This window comes from Ranitomeya imitator, chromosome 6 (genome assembly GCF_032444005.1).
Source record: "Ranitomeya imitator isolate aRanImi1 chromosome 6, aRanImi1.pri, whole genome shotgun sequence".
NCBI classification, from domain to species: domain Eukaryota; kingdom Metazoa; phylum Chordata; class Amphibia; order Anura; family Dendrobatidae; genus Ranitomeya; species Ranitomeya imitator.
This window is the reverse complement of record NC_091287.1, coordinates 206,799,100-206,820,025: the sequence shown is the minus strand read 5'-3', so window position 1 is coordinate 206,820,025 and position 20,926 is coordinate 206,799,100. Positions and strand designations below refer to the sequence as shown.

At 47.1% G+C, this 20,926-nt stretch overlaps 1 long non-coding RNA gene across 1 annotated transcript in view; it reads right to left on the bottom strand.

Annotated features, from left to right (window-relative positions):
* The window catches only part of LOC138642342 (uncharacterized), an 84,625-nt gene extending 63,902 nt beyond the window's left edge, over positions 1-20,723 (bottom strand). Inside the window, exon 1 of the long non-coding RNA XR_011314026.1 lies at positions 20,682-20,723. This is a non-coding gene — a long non-coding RNA (uncharacterized lncRNA). The remainder of the gene's footprint in view (positions 1-20,681) is intronic.
* Between the last annotated feature and the right edge of the window lie 203 nt (positions 20,724-20,926).

The window sequence follows — 20,926 nt, the reverse complement described above, 5'->3', positions numbered from 1 at the left end:
TAATCAACGGTGCAGAGCATATATGGCACAGCATTATAAGGAGCATCTATGGGGCCATAAAGGTGCAGAGCATATATGGCACAGCATTACAAGGAGCACCTATGGGGCCATAAAGGTGCAGAGCATATATGGCACAGCATTATAAGGAGCACCTATGGGGCCATAAAGGTGCAGAGCATATATGGCACAGCTTTATAAGGAGCACCTATGGGGCCATAAAGGTGCAGAGCATATATGGCACAGCATTATAAGGAGCATCTATGGGGCCATAAAGGTGCAGAGCATATATGGCACAGCATTATAAGGAGCACCTATGGGGCCATAAAGGTGCAGAGCATATATGGCACAGCATTATAAGGAGCATCTATGGGGCCATAATCAACGGTGCAGAGCATATATGGCACAGCATTATAAGGAGCATCTATGGGGCCATAAAGGTGCAGAGCATATATGGCACAGCATTATAAGGAGCATCTATGGGGCCATAAAGGTGCAGAGCATATATGGCACAGCATTATAAGGAGCACCTATGGGGCCATAAAGGTGCAGAGCATATATGGCACAGCATTATAAGGAGCATCTATGGGGCCATAAAGGTGCAGAGCATATATGGCACAGCATTATAAGGAGCACCTATGGGGCCATAAAGGTGCAGAGCATATATGGCACAGCATTATAAGGAGCATCTATGGGGCCATAATCAACGGTGCAGAGCATATATGGCACAGCATTATAAGGAGCACCTATGGGGCCATAAAGGTGCAGAGCATATATGGCACAGCATTATAAGGAGCATCTATGGGGCCATGAAGGTGCAGAGCATATATGGGGCACAGCATTATAAGGAGCATCTATGGGGCCATAAAGGTGCAGAGCATATATGGGTCACAGCATTATAAGGGGCATCTATGGGGCCATAAAGGTGCAGAGCATATATGGGGCACAGCATTATAAGGAGCACCTATGGGGCCATAAAGGTGCAGAGCATATATGGGGCACAGCATTCTAAGGAGCATCTATGGGGCCATAATCAAAGGTGCAGAGCATATATGGCACAACATTATAAGGAGCATCTATGGGGCCATAATCAAAGGTGCAGAGCATATATGGCACAACATTATAAGGAGCATTTATGGGGCCATAATCAACGGTGCAGAGCATTCTATATAGCACAGTTGTATATGGAGCATCTATGGGGCAATAATGAACGGTATGGAGCATCTATTTTTATTTTTGAAATTCACCGGTAGCTGCTGCATTTTCTACCCTAGGCTTATACTCGAGTCAATAAGTTTTCCCAGTTTTTTGTGGCAAAATTAGGGGGGGTCGGCTTATACTCGGGTCGGCTTATACTCGAGTATATACGGTAAATGACCTGAAAGATCAGAAAAACCATAGATATCAAAAGATATCCGCAAAGAGAATTACCGTAGTGTCTGATATACATCTATAATGGCCATTTTCAGTATGAAATGTGGTAAACGAAATAAGCATCAGAAGCAGAGAGTGTAATACACCCATTGTACTCCAATACCAATAATGAACCACAGCAAGTTATTTATTGTGATAGATACTTTATAGACATCACAGCCCCAGAATAGGGTTAGAAAACCTTATTGCCCAGCAAAATATGGTGAAAGTCACAGCCACCACACCATGAGGACTGTACCGATCAATAATAAGCTGCATGTGCTTATAACAGGACTGTTCCTTCATCGGACGTTCTGGGCTCAGGTTAAGCCTTGGTTACAGACCAGCTTCCCGTACTACAAGGAGACGTGCAGGACAGAGGCTCTGGACTGCGGGAAGATCAAACCAATAACAGTTAGTACCTGGATAATGGCAGAGCATTGGGATGTACGCACATTACTCATCCAGGAGATCACGTCTATTCCAAATCCTTAGATGTCTAACCCCAAGTAAGGGTTATATATTGTTGAAACTAAGGAATACACCATCCGGCAGGTAATATCTCCTGCCATTACCAACATCGGGCTTCTCATTAGAAGCGCTGAAAGAGAAACGTGGATCATCACTCTTGTTTTACTTGGTGTTAGACACAGGGAGTCTGGACTCTGAATCGATGAAGGTGGTGGCGGTGGTGATGCTAGTAAAATCTTCCGACACTTGAAATTATTCGAAACTGCATTTATACGAGTCATTGGTCCAGACATTATAAGTACGTCAACTTATTTGTCCATATCTGCATATACGCACATACATATCCCAAGAGGCAATCTTCTCAGGGATCTTTATACACTCAGACTGCCATTGTGGGAGTAACCATATTCCATGGCTAGAGAAAAGTAGGTTTCTTCCTCATCACAGAGGGAGATTATCTACTGTGAGGCAGCGAGACTATGGGGTCTTAACAGTAAGAGCCCTGGATACAGCTTCATTTATCTTAGGAGCCGCGAGTATGGGGTCCTCTGCCACATGACACAGTGCTGCTGCTTCACCACAAGGTACAGTATGGGATCCTCTGCCACACGACACAGTGCTGCTTCAACAAGGTACAGTATGGGATCCTCTGCCACACGACACAGTGCTGCTGCTTCACCACAAGGTACAGAAGGCAGTGCTGATGTCCCTGGTAAACAAAACGCAACAGACTTATGGGACAAGAATCTGTCTGATTGCCGAATGTGGAGTTTGGGAAGGATTAATAATAATAACAACAATAAACTTTATTTATATAGCGCCAACATATTTTGCAGTGCTTTACAGTTTGACAGTTTCAAACACAACAGTCATAAGTAAAAACCATATAATAATTAAAGCAAAATAAAAACGACCCTGCTCGTGAAAGCTGACAATCTACAATGAGGCGGGGAAGATACAATGTACAGGTGTGTATCAACAATATTTTATTTACAATGATGGCCAGCCATCTTCAGGAGGTGGGGGATAGATGGAGATAGTGAATGGGCTACACATACACAGACATAAAATGACTTTTCTTAGGGTACCGTCACACAGTGGCACTTTGATCGCTAGGACGGCATGATCCGTGACGTTCCAGCGATATCCTTACGATCTCGCTGTGTCTGACACGCTACTGCGATCAGGGATCCTGCTGAGAATCGTACGTCGTAGCAGATCGTTTGAAACTTTCTTTCGTCGCTGGATCTCCCGCTGACATCGCTGAATCGGCGTGTGTGACGCCGATTCAGCAATGTCTTCACTGGTAACCAGGGTAAACATCGGGTTACTAAGCGCAGGGCCGATGTTTACCCTGGTTACCAGCGTAAACGTAAAAAAAACAAACACTACATACTTACCTTCAGCTGTCTGTCCCCGACGCTCTGCTTCTCTGCACTCCTCCTGCATCCTCTGTCAGCGCCAGCCAGCCGGAAAGCAGAGCGGTGACGTCACCGCTGTGCTTTCCGGCCGCTGTGCTCAGTCAGTGCAGGAAAGCACAGCGCCGGAGGACAGACAGCGGTAGGTAAGTATGTACTGTTTGCAGTGTTTTTTTTTTTTTTTACTTTAACGATGGTAACCAGGGTAAACATCGGGTTACTAAGCGCGGCCCTGCGCTTAGTAACCCGATGTTTACCCTGGATACCAGGGGACTTCGGGATCGTTGGTCGCTGGAGAGCTGTCTGTGTGACAGCTCTCCAGCGACCACACAGCGATGCTGCAGCGATCGACATCGTTGTCGTATCGCTGCAGCGTCGTTTCAGTGTGACGGTACCCTTAGGGAAACTGACAGGCCACTCTGAACAAATGTGTTTAAAGGAGCGCTTAAAACTATGCAAATTGTAGATGGTCCTAATATCTTAGGGCAAAGCATTCCGAGGCGGAAGGAATCCTTACTTTCAACTTGTGGGATCTTCCGTTCCCAGGACAGTAGTATGTCCTTTTATAGGATGTACCAAAATGACGTATGTCATCTTTTAAAGCTAATTATGTAATAGACTTGCCTTTAGTACTCAAGGTAGAACCTACCGGAGAGATCTGTTCCAAACAGAAGAAATGCAAATTTTACTAAGCCAATTCAAGCATATCTGTTTGCTTGACTAAGCCCTGTTGTAAAGAAAGAAGTAACAGAAGCTGGATCTGGGTCCAGAAACACAAGGACTCCATATCCGGAGTTGAGGCCCAAGACAAAAATGTGAAGATGTAGGCCCATGATACAATGTGCGGCCACACAACAAGGCACCAGACAGAAGGTCTAACCCAGTGGCTCACAGCCAGAGGCGAAAAAAGGCACCAAGCCCGGCACACTAATGATACCCCCTGCCTTGCAAAGGGCACCGAAACCCTATGATGCAAAATGATGCATATAGGAAATATGAAGCAATATAAGGAACTATGAAGCAATATGATGCACAAAGTTACTATGAAGTGCTATGATGCATATAGCAACTATGGAGAAATATGACGCACAAAGGCAACTTGAAGCACTATGATGCATATAGGAACAATTAAGAAATATGATGCATATAGGAATCATGAAGCAGTATGATGCAATATGATGCATGAAGTAACTATGAAGCACTATGGTGCATATAGGAACAAAGAAGCAATATGATGCATATAGGAACCATGAAGCATATAGGAACCATGAAGCAATATGCTGAAATATAATGTACAAAGGCAATATGAAGCGCTATAATGCGTATAGGAACCAGGAAGCATATAGGAACAATGAAGCAATATGCTGAAATATAATGCACAAAGGCAATATGAAGCGCTATAATGCGTATAGGAACCATGAAGCAATATGCTGAATATAATGCACAAAGGCAATATGAAGCGCTATGATGCTTATAGAAACCATGAAGCAATATGCTGAATATAATGCACAAAGGCAATCTGAAGCGCTATGATGCATATAGGAACAGTGATGCAATATGATGCACAGAGTCATTATGAAGCGCTATGATTCAATATGATGCAGAAAGGCATTATGAAGCACTATGATGCATATAGGAACAATAAAGCACCATGATGCATATAGGAACCATGAAGCAATATGATGCAACATGATACACGAAGTAACTATGAAGCGCTATGATGCATATAGGAACAATGAAGCACCATGATGCATATAGGAACCATGAAGCAATATGATGCAATATGATACACGAAGTAACTATGAAGCGCTATGATGCATATAGGAACTATGAAGCACCATGATGCATATAGGAACCATGAAGCAATATGATGCAATATGATGCATGAAGTACCGTAACTATGAAGCGCTATGATGCATATAGGAACAATGATATAATATGATACATGAAGTGACTATGAAACAGTATGCCGTATGACGTCACAGAGGCACTCAATCTAATGCATAGATGTGCACTAATGCAATATCATGCACAGAGGCACTCAATATGATGCAGAATTATGCACGGAGGCGCTCAATATGATGCACAGAGGCACTATGATGCAGTATTATGCACGGAGGCACTCAATATGATGCATAGAGGCACTATGACTAGGCCATGCCTGAAGGTGCCAAACAAGAGACCAGACTTACACTTTTAAGCAAAGAGCAATCTATCAGAGTTCCAGATAAATCTCCACTCTGAACAGTACATCTCATTTGTCAGACTGACTCCACCCGAAGGAGCTAATTAATGAGCCGCAGCTGAAGGGCAGTCTTCATGGAGACAATGTGCCAAATTAACACCTTGTGTCCTCCTATGGATGGAGTAGTTAAGTTGCAAAGAAAGGTGCTTATTGAACCAGAAAATGGAAAGCATGCTTCCAAAAAGTCACTCTGAAGCCCAATCATAAGGCTCTGTGCAGACAAGACCTGCAACTAACTGAAGTCCAGTCATGAGATGTAGCCTGGACATATGGCCTCATCACAGCCTAGAGGTCCAAGGCCTAGCTGCAAATGGGTTCCAGGTACAGCTTTGGCACCAAGGCCTGAGACTAGAGTCAGCCCAGAGGCCCAGGCCATCAATGCAACATTAAACCATGCACTCACCTGTGCTGGCTCCATACCTGGTAGAAGACGGGGGAGCTTGTAACGCCGAGACCCTACCGTGGAAGGAAGTGGCGTCCCGTCAGAAATGCTGCATTACTGCCTGTGCCCCCTTCCGTGTTCCATCGTGGAACGCACGCCGATCCTAAGTGCCGGTGCCCCTCTCTGACGTCGGTCACTGGAAGAGCAACGGCCTTCTCCACCACATGCCTTTCGGAAGTAGCGGTGTTTTGCTGGTCGGCGTCCGAGCCGAGAGCACCCCACTGGGAGGAGGCGGCTCTACCCAGGAGCCCGTCCGCTCGACTGGTCTCTGGGGCTGAGGGACTCCCCGAGGAGTTTCCACCCTGGGCTACTTGACAGGGGGAAGGATTGGACCTGCCGCACGATCCCCCTAAGCCCATTACACAGGCTGTTTGCTGAGGAACCTCTCAAAGAGGAGTCAGCCATGGTCCGTCTGACCAGGAAAAGGAAAGGCTGAGACCCCCGAACTCTGAGTCCATCTGGTACAGCACTGATAGCTGAGGGACCTCTACTCAGTGAGGTGTCAGCCACGGACCACTTGACAGGGGGAAGAGAATCCACAGGCTATCTTTGCTCTAGGAGCAACCTCTCATACAACCGTCCCTGTAGGGACAGGAAAATACACTGGAGGGTGGAGGTGGGAGGGTCCTTTTAACCTCTCTATGATCCTGTCCCGCTATAGGTCAAGGAAGGACGTCCTCCATGGTGCTGGCCTGAGGGACGTAATGGAAAATATAGTTCTTACCGATAACGGTATTTCTCTGAGCCCATGACGGCACCACGGAGAGAGAGGGGATCCGCCCACCAAGGACAGGAAACCTACAGATAAAAAGGCGGTACCACTCTCCCGCATCAGTTGTTTATATAGAGAATGATGGGAGACTACTAAAAAGCTTGTTAGTTTTATCATTACTTAGCATAAACAGATACAGCGTGACTTAATATCAAATAAACTATGGCACTATGTTGATGTGTACACCAACAAGTGAAGGAAGGGAATGTACGGGTGCCGTCATGGGCTCAGAGAAATGCCGTTATCGGTAAGAACTATATTTTTCTCTGTCGCCCATCACGGCACCACGGAGAGATTTGCATAGATAGTACATTCAGGGAGGGACCACCGCTTCCAGAACCCTTTTACCGAAGGTAAGGTCTGAAGAGGAGATAAGGTCCAATCTATAGTGCCTATAGAATGTAGATGGTGAGGACCAGCTCTACATATCTGGTCAATAGAAGCTCCGGACTTCTCCACCCAAGAAGTTGCCACTGCCCTTGTCGAGTGAGCCTTGACCTCCCCTGGAACGGACATTCCACTTCCCGAGTATGACAGGCTGATGGCGTCCGTGATCCATCTTGCTATAGTGGCTTTGGAGGCTTTTTTCCCCTTTTAGGGACCCTGGAAACACACACAAAGAGAGGGATCCTCCCTACTCTCTCTGGTGGCTTCTAAGTATTGTAAGAGGCATCTTCTGACGTCTAATGTATGTAATATTTGTTCCTCCCTATTTTTGGGTTGGGACAGAAGGAGGGGAGTGATATCTCTTGAGATCTGTGAAACTTGGAAGCCACCTTCGGGAGGTATGCTGGGTCTATCTTTAAAATGACCCTATCCTCTAAGAACTGTGTGTAAGGGGGGTTAGCTGAAAGTGCCTGTATGTCGCTAACCCTACGGGCAGATGTGAGGGCGACCAACAGGGAAGTTTTGAGAGCTAGGTTTTTTATTGAAGTTTCATCTAACGGTTCAAAGGACGGTTTATTCAGGGCTTTAAGGACCAAATTTAAATCCCATTGGGGAATAACTCTTACTGGAAGAGGTCTTGATCTCCCAGCTGCTCTGATAAACCTGGAGACCCACCTATTTGAAGCTAAATCAAAATTAAATAGGGCTCCCAATGCTGCCACATGAACTTTTAGGGAGCTTGTGGCCAAACCCATGTCCAACCCATTTTGCAAAAATTCTAATATGGAATTAAGGGGGATTTCTTCCCCTATCTTCGCACCTGATGAAAGGAATTTTTACCATATCTTTCCATACTGTTTTGTTGTAACCGGTTTTCTGCTTTGCAATAAGTTGAAATTAGCCCCGGAGAGAACCCTCTGCCTTCTAATAGCTTCCTCTCAAAAGCCAAGCTGTCAAGTGTAAGCCCTTGACTTGTGGCTGATGAACTGGGCCCTGCGATAATAGGTTTTGGAGGTCTGGTAATACCCATGGGTCGGATATTGACATTTTTCTAATCCAAGAGAACCAAAGTCTCTTCGGCCAGAACGGGGCTAACAAGATCACAAGCGCCCCGTCCTCCCGAATCTTCCTCAGCACTGCCGGAATCAGAACAAGAGGAGGGAAGGCATAAGCCAGCTGATGCCGCCAAGAAATCAGGAATGCATCCACTACTACTGGGTTCCCCAGGGGGGCTAGGGAGCAAAAGGAGTCTACTTTTTTGTTTAAGTGGTTTGCAAAGAGATCTATCTTGGGTACACCCCATTTTTCTGTGATCTGGGTAAATATTGCCTGATTTAGTTCCCATTCTCCCTGTTTTATACTGGAACGACTGAGGAAGTCTGCTTTGTAATTGTCTACTCCCTTTATATGCAGGGTTGTCAGTGATTGAAGGTTGCTCTCGGCTATTTGTAGGATTGACTTGGTCACTTCCATTAGATTTTGGGAACGACTACCCCCTTGGTGATTTAGGTATGATACCACCACCCGGTTGTCTGACATAACCCTTACATTGTGAGAGTAAAGGGCCCCCAATAATTCCTGTAGGGCAAACTTGACCGCAAGAAGTTACTTCATATTGGAAGATTTGTTTGCTAGCGCTGAAGACCAAGAGCCCTGGGCTACTAGATCGCCAAGATGAGCTCCCCACCCTGTGGGAATCACGTCCGTAGTCAGGACCTTTGAAACTGGGACTACCCATGGGACTCCCCGGGAAAGATTTTCCTGTGATGTCCACCAGATTAGAGAGTGATTGGTGCGAGGAGATTATGTTACCCGCCCTTCTAAATGCCCCCCTAGATAGACCTGTTCTGACAAGATTTGCCATAGGCGGTCTCTTGAATGGAGCTGAGCCCACTGGACTGCGGGGATGCATGAAGTCATGGAGCCTAAGAGGGACATGGCTTGGAGAGTTATGGAGGGAAGAGATTTAATTCTTGATACTAGACTTTTTACTTTTTATATTTTGTCCCCCGGGAGCCGACATTCCATTTTTATGGAGTCTAGGGTGAGACCTAGGTATTCCTGGACCTGGGAAGGCAATAGCCTGGATTTTTTTTAAGTTTATTAGCCAGCCCAACTCTTTTAAAGAATGTATTACTGTTGCCAGCTGATTCTCGCAATGTTGCGGGGAGGAGCCTATCACCAAAAAGTCGTCTAGATATGGTACAATCAGGGTGTTTTGTTCCCTGAGATGAGCCATTACCTCCGCAATCAGTTTTGTGAAAATTCTCGGGGCTATGGCTAGACCAAATGGTAGAGCTGAGAATTGGAAGTGGCTTAACACCCCCCTGATGTGAACAGCCACCCTGAGAAATCTCTGGTGATCTGCGTGTATGGGGACGTGATAATATGGGTCCTTCAGGTCCAGGACAATCATGAAGCATTGAGGAAACAGCATTTTGATAGATCATTTTATTGTTTCCATCTTGAATGCTTGAAAGGAGGGGCTTGGGTTCCAGCAGAACTGGGCCGACTTCTCAGTTGGCTACAGGATCTACGCCTTTTTTTTTTATGCATTTCAATGGGGAAGGTGCAGCTGTGCTGGGGGAGAAAATGGTTAGAAGGTTGGAGGAGTGTTTAAACTGGGAATTGGGGGGGGGGGGGGGGGGAGGGTATTCATTTTATAGGAGGGGAAGATAGTGCAGATAGAGACCTGGGCACAAATAAGGAAGTTGGGGTGGCGGTGGCATGGGGTTAGAACAGTTAATTTAAGAAATAGAGGAACATCAAGTGCATGTATACTAATACCAGAAGCCTCGCCAACAAAATGGACGAATTAGAACCAATGTTGTTGGAGCATAATTATGACATGGTGGGGATATCTGAAACGTGGCTGGATGAGAGCCATGACTGGGTTGTTAACTTGCAGGGCTATAACCTGTTCAGAAATGACCGTACAGATAAGCGAGGGGGAGGGGTGTGTCTGTATGTAAAATCGTCCTTAAAACCCATCCTGCGTGATAATATAGGTGAATTTAGTGAAAATGTAGAATCCCTGTAGGTGGAGATAAGGGGAGGGGGAAAAATAATAAATTACTGATAGGGGTTTGTTATAAATCTCCAAAAATAATGGAAGCAATGGAGAATATCCTTGTAAAGCAAATAGATGAAGCTGCAACTCAAGGAGAAGTCATTATTATGGGGGACTTCAACTACCTTGAAATGGACTGGGGAACAGAAACCTGCAGTTCCAGCAAAGGTAATCGGTTTTTGACAACTATGAGAGACAATTACCTTTCACAACTGGTTCAGGACCCAACAAGAAGGGGGGCACTGCTAGACCTAATATTAACCAACAGGCCAGACCGCATAGCAAATGTAAGGGTTGGGGGTCAAGGACACTAAACTTCAGGAGGGCAAATTTTCAACGGATGAGAGAGGCTCTTGGTGCAATTAATTGGGACGATTGTTGTGAATTCTGCTTTTGGGCTCCCTCCGGTGGTTGTAGGTGGTAATGCAGTTCCCCCTGGGTTGCAGTCCTGGTCAGGTGTATCTGCTGATTGCAGTTCTGACTGGGGTATTTAGGTGTGCAGGATTGATTAGTCCTTGCCAGTTGTCCATGGTTGCTGGAGGTGTTGGACCTCTGTCTGGTTCCTCCTGCCTTACTGCCAAATCAGCAAAGATAAGTGTCTGGTTTTGTTTCTGTGACACACATGCTGTGTGCTTCATAATTCAGTGCTATTCATTTGTTTTTTCTTGTCCAGCTTAGATCGTGTCAGTATTTTCTCAGTCTAGTTGGATTCTCAGGAGTTGCAGATATACGTTCCACGTCTTTAGTTAGATGGTGGAATTTTTTTGTATTATCTGCTGTGGATATTTTTGGAAGGGTTTTAATACTGACCGCTTAGTATTCTGTCCTATCCTTTCCTATCTAGCTAGAGTGGCCTCTTTTGCTAAATCCTGTTTTCTGCCTGCGTGTGTCTTTCCTCTCCTACTCACAGTCAATATTTGTGGGGGGCTGCCTATCCTTTGGGGTTCTGCTCTGAGGCAAGGTAGAATTCCTATTTCCATCTATATGGGTATTTAGTCCTGCGGCTGTGTCGAGGTGTCTAGGGTTTGTTAAGCACACCCCACGGCTACTTCTAGTTGCGGTGTTAGTTCAGGATTTGCGGTCAGTACAGTTACCACCTACTCCAGAGAAAGTTTCATGCGGCTCCAAGGTCACCGGATCATAACAGACGATATCCTGAGCGCAATAAGTGACAAAAAGAAAGCATTTAGAGAATTAAAGGAAGTAGGTAGTGAGGAGGCATTAAATAAATACAAAACATTAAATAAATTCTGTAAAAAGCAAATCAAGGCAGCAAAGATTGAGACAGAGACTCATTGCCAGAGAGAGTAAAAATAATCCTAAAGTATTCTTTAACTACATAAATAGTAAGAAACTAAAAAATGATAGTGTTGGCCCCCTTAAAAATAGTCAGGGTGAAATGGTGGATGAGGATGAGAAAAAAGCCAATATGCTAAATGAATTTTTTTCATCAGTATTTACACAAGAAAATCCCATGGCAGACAAAATGACTAGTGATAAAAATTCCTAATTAAATGTCACCTGCTTAACCCAGCAGGAAGTGCGGCGGCGTCTAAAAATCACTAAAATTTACAAATCTCCGGGCCCGGATGGGATACACCCTCGAGTACTGCAGGAATTAAGTACAGTCATTGATAGACCATTATTTTTAATCTTTAAAGAGTCCATAATAACAGGGTCTGTACCACAGGACTGGCGTATAGCAAATGAGGTGCCAATATTCAAAAAGGGGACAAAAACTGAACTCGGAAATTATAGGCCAGTAAGCTTAACCTCTACTGTGGGTAAAATCCTGGAGGACATTCTAAGGGATGCTATACTGGAGTATTGTAGTGTATATGGACTTTTCAAAAGCTTTTGATACGGTGCCACACAAAAGGTTGATACATAAAATGAGAATGGGGATAGGGGAAAATATGTGCAAGTGGGTTGAGAGCTGGCTCAGGGATAGGAAACAAAGGGTGGTTATTAATGGAGCACACTCGGACTGGGTAGCGGTTAGCAGTGGGGTACCACAGGGGTCAGTATTGGGCCCTCTTCTTTTTAACATATTTATTAATGACCTTGTAGGGGGCATTCAGAGTAAAATTTCAATATTTGCAGATGACACTAAACTCTGCAGGGTAATCAATACAGAGGAGGACAATTTTATATTACAGGATGACTTATGTAAACTAGAAGCTTGAGCTGATAAATGGCAAATGAGCTTTAATGGGGATAAATGTAAGGTCATGCACTTGGGTAGAAGTAATAAGATGTATAATTATGTGCTTAATTCTAAAACTCTGGGCAAAACCGTCAATGAAAAAGACCTGGGTGTATGGGTGGATGCCAAACTCATATTCAGTGGCCAGTGTCAGGCAGCTGCTACAAAGGCGAATAAAATAATGGGATGCATTATAAGAGGCATAGATGCTCATGAGGAGAATATAATTTTACCTCTATACAAGTCAGTAGTTCGACCACACTTAAGGTACCGTCACACTAAGCGACGCTGCAGCGATACCGACAACGATGTCGATTGCTGCAGCGTCGCTGTGTGGTCGCTGGAGAGCTGTCACACAGACAGCTCTCCAGTGACCAACGATGCCGAAGTCCCCGGGTAACCAGGGTAAACATTGGGTTACTAAGCGCAGGGCCGCGCTTAGCAACCCGATGTTTACCTTGGTTACCGTTGTAAATGTAAAAAAAAAAACAAACACTACATACTTACATTCCCGGTGTCTGGTCAGGTCCCTCGCCTTCAGCTTCCCGCACTAACTAAGCGCCGGCCGGAAAGTACAGCGGTGACGTCACCGCTGTGCTCTGCTTTACGGCTGGCTGGCGCTCACCAGTCAGTGCGGGAAGCTGACGGCGGGGGACATGACCAGACACCGGGAATGGAAGTATGAAGTGTTTGTTTTTTTTACATTTACAACGGTAACCAGGGTAAACATCGGGAGATCCAGCGACAAAATAAAGTGCTGGACTTTCCCCAGCGACCAACGATCTCCCAGCAGGGTCCTGATCGTTGGTCGCTGTCACACATAATGATTTCGTTAACGATATCGTTGCTACGTCACAAAAAGCAACGATATCGTTAACGATATTGTTATGTGTGACGGTACCTTTAGAATACTGTGCACAGTTCTGGTCTCCAGTGTATAAGAAAGACATAGCTGAACTGGAGCGGGTGCAGAGAAGAGCGACCAAGGTTATTAGAGGACTGGGGGGGTCTGCAATACCAAGATAGGTTATTACACTTGGGGCTATTTAGTTTGGAAAAACGAAGACTAAGGGGTGATCTTATGTTAATGTATAAATATATGAGGGGACAGTGCAAAGACCTTTCTGATGATCTTTTTAATCATAGACCTGAAACAGGGACAAGGGGGCATCCTCTGCGTTTGGAGGAAAAAAGGTTTAAGCATAATAACAGATGCGGATTCTTTACAGTAAGAGCAGTGAGACTATGGAACTCTCTGCCGTATGATGTTGTAATGAGTGATTCATTACTTAAATTTAAGAGGGGACTGGATACCTTTCTGGAAAAGTATAATGTTACAGGGTATATACACTAGATTCCTTGATAGGGCGTTGATCCAGGGAACTAGTCTGATTGCCGTATGTGGAGTCGGGAAGGAATTTTTTTCCCCAATGTGGAGCTTACTCTTTGCCACATGGTTTTTTTTTGCCTTCCTCTGGATCAACATGTTAGGGCATGTTAGGTTAGGCTATGGGTTGAACTAGATGGACATATAGTCTTCCTTCAACCTTAATAACTATGTAACTATGTAATCGTTTAGGTTTTTCAAGTTTATGATGGTCCTGTAGGAACCGTCCATTTTTTCTCTCAGGAACAGAGGGGAATAGTACCCTTGTCCTCCTTCTTGTGGGGGTACTTCCAGAAGTACTCCCTTCTCTACTAACCCGATGACTTCGTTTTCTAATGCCAATTGTTCCTCCGCTGAAGACCTTGGAGATGTCATCATAAAAGAGGGACGAGGGTATTTTTGAAATGTCAATTTCAGTCCTGACTCTTATGTTCAAAATCCATTGACTGGAGGTAATTTTTTCCCAGGTCGGGAGAAAGAGAGACAATCTCCCCCCCCCCTTCCCCCACCTGGGGCCAACCTTCATTGGGAAGATTTTTTGTTATCTTTGGGGCTTTTATTAAAGATGAATCCCTTGTTTTTGCTGCTCTTATCTTCCCATTTCCCCTGGCCTCTCCCCGGTTTCTTACGGAAAAACCTCTTGCTCCGAAAGGGCTTCCTATAAGAGGGGAGACTCAGGGAGGGAAAAGACTTCTTGTTGTCCCCTGCTTTTTCCAGGATGTCATCTAGGGTGGACCCGAACAAAAATTCTCCTTCGCAGGGGATGGTACACAATTTTATTTTTGTCTGTAAGTCGCCTGGCCAGCACTTAAGCCAGAGGGCGCACCTAGCCGCGTTGGAAAACACAGCTGATCTAGCGACTAATCTGATGGAATCGGCAGAAGCATTAGCCAGAAATGCAGCTGCCCCCCTCATTACAGGCAAGGTGTTCAGTATTGAGTCCCGGGATGATTTCCCTTTTAGCTGGCCCTCTATAGTTGATTTAACCAAATTATTAGGGAGCGTGATGTGCATGCGGCTGCCACTGCCGGCTTTAGACCTCCTCCCACTGCTTCAAAGGAGCCTTTGAGGAAGGCGTCTGCCTTTTTGTCCATAGGGTCCTTTAGGACCCCCATGTCTTCAAAAGGGAGGGCGAATTTCTTTGATGCCTTAGCTATGGCTACATCTAATTTAGGAGCTTTCTCCCAGAAGGAGCAGGACTCATCCTCGAAGGGGTATTTTCTTTTTGGAGTTAATAGTGTCTTTTTTATGGGTTTTTCCCATTCTTTTTTTAATTAGTGCCGATATCGCGTCATAAGCGGAAAGGCCCTTTTCTTTTTTTGTTCTAGACCCCCGAACATAATGTCCTGAACCGATTTTTTGGGGTGGGAGTCTACTAGCCCCATAGTGCTCCTCACTGCTTTTATGAGGCCATCAGTGTCTAAGGGGAAACAATGGTGATGGGTGATGATGATGGATGATTATTATTATTATTATTTAGAGGAAACTGAACTCGAACTATCACTGTCTGTTTTTGATGCGGGAGACGGGGACCTGTGTCTGGTCTTTCTCCGTTTTTTTCCCCCTTTTTAGGGATCTAAAAGTGTCTTCTACTTGATCCTTGATCAGGGCTTTTAGATCGGCTGCAAACCCGGGAAGACTTTCAGATACTGTCTGCTGTATGCATGTATTACATAGTCTCTTTTCCCAGGCAGATGGAAGATCTTCTCTACAAATGGCACAGATTTTATGCTTAGTTTTACCTAAGCTTTTCCTCCCCGGTTGGGGATGCTCTGCATCTGCCTTTTTCCCCCGACGCCGCGCTGGACTCCTTGCTGTGCTGGGACCTTTGGCGTTCTTTACCGGTGGTATCCTGGTGTCCTTTCTGTTGTCGCCGTTTTTGCTGCTGCTGCGGCGGCGATACTAGTGGTGGTGGTGATTCAGGCAAGGGTGATGCCGGTTCGCTCATACTGCGGCTGGTGCTGCGGCAGTAGGTGCTGCTGTTGCTCTGTTACTGCGTTGGCTGGTACTCTGGCGCTGCGGCGGCTGCTGCTGCGGTTTGAGGCTCCTGCTGCGGATAACGCTGCGGTTCCCCTTGGGAAGCTGGAGCAACTCCCTCTTAGGCTACGTTCACATTTGTGTTGTGCGCCGCTGCGTCGGCGACGCAACGCACAACGCAAATAAAAACGCACCAAAACGCACGCAAAAACGCTGCGTTTTGCGACGCATGCGTCGTTTTTTGCCGAAATTTGGACGCAAGAAAAATGCAACTTGTTGCGTTTTCTTGGTCCGACGCTTGCGGCAAAAAAGACGCATGCGTCGCACAACACAACAAACAAAAACGCATGCGTCCCCCATGTTAAATATAGGGGCGCATGACGCATGCGTCACCGCTGCGTCGCCCAACGCAAACTAGCATAACGCTAGTGTGAACGTAGCCTTATGAGATTTCCGCCGCTTTTTTAAATTGGCGCCTGCGCAGAAGCACCTCATAGCGTCGGCATGAAGCGCCGTACGCTAGCGCCTGCGCAGATGTGTCCACCGCCGGCGCCTGCGCAGATGAGCCCATCTCCGGCGCCTGCGCAGATGCCTACCTCAGGCACCTGCGCAGATGCGCCCCGCAGATATCGCGAGCTCAGCAAGTCCCGGGCATGCGCCGTTTGGCCAAGATGGCGCCCGGGAAATGCACATATGGAGCTGCCCACCGGGGCTCCCGGTCCTATGCAGCCTTTTAACGCGCGGCACTGCACACCGGATGGCGATGCAGTGTGCAGGCTGGCGCTTTTTCTGGGAGGGCCGCGCCACTCCTCCCGCAACCACAGAGGGACCCCCCTGGATGTTGCCACTGCTGCATCTTACCTAGGGAGGTGACCGCGAACTCCCTGTCACCTCCCTCGCACACCCTAGAGGCCCACTAGCCCCCAGCGGTGGCGCTTCGGGTGACCACCCCAGCCGAGGCAGAGGGACCCCAGCTGCCTGAGTCGGACTGATTGGCCCCGGAATCCCACGTCGATCTTTTTCCTGGTAAGTCCGTAGGTCTCCCATCAAGGACAGGAAACCAACTGATGCGGGAGAGTGGTACCGCCTTTTTATCTGTAGGTTTCCTGTCCTTGGTGGGCGGATCCCCTCTCTCTCCGTGGTGCCGTCATGGGAGACAGAGAAATGATGGTTGTTCCGCTCTAACAACTTTAGAGATACAGGACCCGTAAAACTCCTTTTTATATGCTTCAAGTAGCTTTGCATTACATATGGAGCATCGTCTGGACTTTGTCAAAGCCTTGCCTGACTTTTTTGTTGCTAGCAGGGATGTCTGCTGAGCCTCCTTATCCTAAGCATAAGAATGGGTACTGCTTAGTGACTAGAAATAAGTGAGAAGGTACATCTGCGCTATGCGCACTTACCCCTGCCTCCTCACTCCTGAGTTCCATATCCTCTGTTAAAAAATAATCAGACTGTGTAAATGAGACATCCCCTGCTAGAAGGATATAGCAGCACTGCTGCACTCACCCTTCATCTCTGGCATTGCAGACCTCCGCTCCGGCTTCTGTGCCACCTCGTGACTCTGGCTCTGCTTCCTGATTCAAATCTGGCGCCCGTTGTGTGGAACGTTGGATGCTGTCACCGCATCAGTCGCTCGTTTATGAGTATCTCTGCGTTCCATACTGTGGAACGCATACCAGGCCGCCGAATCTACCGGAAAGGACGTCCGCCGACGTCACCGGAAATGACGCTACACTATACCCTGACTTACTTCCGCGTTCCACACAGTGGAATGCACGCTGATGCCAGGAGTTTCTGCCGACCCCTTCATGCTCGTATGAGAGCATGCGGATCTTTGCGACTCTTCTCCTTCCTGGCGCCTCTTGTCCAGCCTGGCGCCTGAGCCGAGAGCCCCCCCCCCCCGGGATGAAGCGGCTCACCCAGGAGCCCGTCCGCTCGACTGGTCTCTGGGCAGAGGGACTCCCACCCGGGAAGTTTCTGCCCTGGGCTATCGACGAGGGGGAAGGATATTGGACCAGCCGCACGATCCCCCTGAGCCCTAAGGTCCGGTAAGCTGATCTCTCATGTGTCCCTCCATGCAGGGACAGGAAAAACACTAATGGAAAGGGGGCGGAGTGGGACCTTTTAACCTCTCATGTTGTTTTTCTTCAAGAATTGTCAGATTGTGCCTGAAACAAAAAACCTGATGTGTGAAAGTAGCCTTAGCCAGAGCTGTTGAGCAGCCGAAACTTTGGAGGATGCCATGTCTTATTACTAGGACACACCATGCCTTGGGCACCCAGCAGACAACACTGCTGCCAGCAGTCACAGATATACATTGGAGGATGCCATGTCTTATTACTAGGACACACCATGCCTTGGGCACCCAGCAGACCACACTGCCGCCAGCAGTCACTTCTAAACATTGGAGGATGCCATGTCTTATTACTAGAAGAAAGAACCTGGCACTCAGCTTAATGCTTGTGAGATTTTAATCGTAGTAGCCAAAAAACATTTCGGTCCTATATCTGGACCTTCATCAGTTACGTACTATGATGAAAAAAGTGAATGACTGTAGTGTCATATAAGGCACTGCATGGTCTGCGTCTGGTATTTGCGCAGATAGGTTTAGGCACACAGACTGGACTTATTCACGCTGATAGCTGCTGTGCTTGTGTCCAGACACGGAATCCCCGCTTGTCTCAGACAAGCTTGTCTCATTCTGTGTGCCTAAACCTATCTGCGCAGTCACGTCTATACATTGGAGGAGGTCATGTCTTATTACTAGGACACACCATGCCTTGGGCACCCAGCAGACCACACTGCCGCCAGCAGTCATGTCTATACATTGGAGGATGCCATGTCTTATTACTAGGACACACCATGCCTTGGGCACCCAGCAGACCACACTGCCGCCAGCAGTCACGTCTATACATTGGAGGAGGTCATGTCTTATTACTAGGACACACCATGCCTTGGGCACCCAGCAGACCACACTGCCGCCAGCAGTCACGTCTATACATTGGAGGAGGTCATGTCTTATTACTAGGACACACCATGCCTTGGGCACCCAGCAGACCACACTGCCGCCAGCAGTCACGTCTATACATTGGAGGATGCCATGTCTTATTACTAGGACACACCATGCCTTGGGCACCCAGCAGACCACACTGCCGCCAGCAGTCACGTCTATACATTGGAGGAGGTCATGTCTTATTACTAGGACACACCATGCCTTGGGCACCCAGCAGACCACACTGCCGCCAGCAGTCACGTCTATACATTGGAGGAGGTCATGTCTTATTACTAGGACACACCATGCCTTGGGCACCCAGCAGACCGCACTGCCGCCAGCAGTCACGTCTATACATTGGAGGATGCCATGTCTTATTACTAGGACACACCATGCCTTGGGCACCCAGCAGACCACACTGCCACCAGCAGTCACGTCAATGATCGCTGCTCTGTGACTTTGGAAACACGGCCAATAGATTTTGGCTAGAAACGCTGTATGCTTTTGAGGGTAAGTTCACACTGGGAGCTTTTGCTGCGTTTTTATGCTAATTTTCAGCTGCTTTTTTCAGTACCAGCAAAGCCTATGAGATTTCAGAAATCTCATGCACACACATTGGGTTTTTGTGTGATCAGTATTTTGTGCTTTGCTGCGTTTTTTGGACATACAGCATGTCACTTCTTTTAGCGTTTTTGCTGCATTTTTTCACCCATTGACTTGAATGGGTGTTGAAGAAACGCTACAAAAACGCAGGTATCATTTGCTGCGTTTTTGCAACTGAAAATTCAAGGACATTAGCATGGACAAAGAGAAAAACGCACCTAAACCTGCGTTTTTGATGCAGCTTCTTTCCTGCCAAGATGATAAGGTTTTGCTGCAGAAAAAAAAGCAGCAAAAACGCCCTGTGTGAACTCACCTGCGTAATGACGCAGCTTCTTTTCTGGTAACGCCCTTAGGCCATGTTCACACTTTGCGGCGTCCCTCTGCGGGTTCTCCCGCAGCGGATTTGATAAATCTGCAGGGCAAAACCGCTGCGGTTCTCCCTGCAGATTTATCGCGGTTTGTTCCGCGGTTTCCGCTGCAGGTTTCCGCCTATACTATTGATGCTGCATATGCAGCATCAATAGTAATGTTAAAAATAATAAAAATTGGTTATACTCACCCTCCGACGTCCGGATCTCCTCGACGCTGCACCCGGCGGTCCGGTTCCAAAGATGCTATGCGAGAAGGACCCTTCGTGACGTCACGGTCATGTAACCGCGACGTCACCGCAGGTCCTGGTCGCACAGCATCTCTGACCGGACGGCCGCGTGCACCGCTGAGAGGTGAGTATAACATGATTTTTTATTTTTATTCTTTTTTTTTACCCCAAATATAGTTCCCAGGGCCTGGAGGAGAGTCTCCTCTCCTCCACCCCGGGTAGGAACCGCACATTAGCCGCTTACTTCCCGCATGGTGGGCACAGCCCCATGAGGGAAGTAAGCGGTTCAATGCATTCCAATGGGTGCAGAATCGCTGCGATTCTGCACAAAGAAGTGACATGCTGCGGGTTTTAAACCGCTGCGTTTCTGCGCGGTTTTTCCCGTAGCATGTGCACAGCGGTTTCCATAGGGTTTACATGTAAATGGAAACGCTATGGAAACTGCTGCGGACTCGCAGCATCAAAATCGCGGCGGTTCCGCGGTAAAAAACCGCAAAGTGTGAACCCAGCCTTAGTGAACTTACTTATCCTGAATGTACTAGAGTCCACTAACCACTGGGGGCAACCCAACCAGTAACCAGAACCAGTAACACGGGCTCTCCTCGCCCCCAGATGCACGGGAGCGATAGGAGGAGGACGCTTGTAATAACGCAAGGCCGAAAGTAACGCTAGCTGCCATCACTGGCGTTGGGACACTCACCATTTTGCTGACTGGACGTTGTCTCGGCTAACGTTCTGTGACACCTTCCGAAAATAAGAAAAGAGGCGTCACGTCCCCACTCCACTGATAGAGCCACGTTACCGGAAACCCAGCCGGCAGCCAATCACCGCGCAGAGCGTCCGCAATGTCACGCCCTGCTCTTACAGTAGAGGAGACATCGCTGCTGTATTTGTCTCTACCTCACTAACACAGGTTGGCAGCGGCAGCCATTTTGTCGAAGCTCT